Source organism: Myotis davidii, unplaced genomic scaffold, assembly GCF_000327345.1.
Source record: "Myotis davidii unplaced genomic scaffold, ASM32734v1 scaffold1146, whole genome shotgun sequence".
Taxonomy (NCBI): Eukaryota; Metazoa; Chordata; class Mammalia; order Chiroptera; family Vespertilionidae; genus Myotis; species Myotis davidii.
Window position 1 is genome coordinate 736796 of NW_006296974.1, and position 1214 is coordinate 738009.

A 1214-nucleotide genomic window follows, 5' to 3' on the forward strand; every position below is an offset into this window, starting at 1 on the left:
TGATAAGCCTCAAAGAAGTGACTGAAGGAGATTATCCTACCCAGTAAAGGTTATGTCCTCCCAGCCCCGCTGCTTGCCTTCCCTGGGACTGCCCTGTGTCGGTGGGTCTTCAGGAGTATCGGTGCTTTGGTGCTTTCCCTGGTGGGCAGACCCCTGGGGATGTGGGCCCAACAAGTCCCAAATTTTTTGCCAACAGTCTTAGTCCAAGTTTTTCATAAGTAGTACATGGTATTTCTGCAACACTAGAGGGTTTTACTGATTTATTCTCTTCCTTAGTCCTGTTAATCCCTAACTATTGATAAAAATCCCCACCTGGGGAAACAACCTTTCTCAGAGAAGTGACCTTGTTTAAAACACATAGCACTTAAGAAGGGGAGCAAACCTATTAAGAAGAGTATGCCATATACGCCAGGTCCCTTGAAACATAAGCTGTGCAGATGTTTCTTCCCTGCAGCGACTGTGTCAAGCAGCAAGGATGGACCGGCTTCCAGCACTTAATTCAGTCACTTCCTTGAAATTTCTGATTGTTTCCTAAGAATCAAAGACAGAATTTCTGATTAGCTGAAGTTTCTAATTTTTTGGTCTCTTGCTAAAGCTCTCTTTGCCGTTCTACTCTCTTCTTTGTCAGATACATCTGAGTTAAAATATTAGGAAGAACCTAACAAAGGGAAACTTCCTCCTACTTATATGAACCATCTACATATCTGGCTGCAAGTTCCTCTTTATATACATAATTACCTGTGGTTGAAAACACTTTATCTCGATTCCTGAAAGCACTTCTGCTGCTACCAACAGCAGGGAAGCGTTTCTGGAAAGAACTACAAAGACACTTTGCCTCTTTAAAAGCTCTACTGTCCGCAACCTAGATTATGTCTGCCACCACTTTCATTATTGTATGTCATGTAGCAGAAGTGTGGCAATTATGTACCTCTATATAATTCCAATCACTGCTGTTACAGTTAAACACTACCGACATAATTAACAACTTCAACTTAAAAAGATGCTTTTCTCTTTTAAATGTCATAGATCTTCATTGTGAAAAATTATACAATACAGAGAAACATAAGAAGAAAATCACAGTACTAAATGATAACCACCATTAACATTTTGGTGAATATCCCTCAAGTGTTTTATTTTTTCCATTCCTCCATTTTTTTACTATTCCACTGAAAGATTCTAGTAGCAATTTGATTTTTCTTGCCACTGATTATATA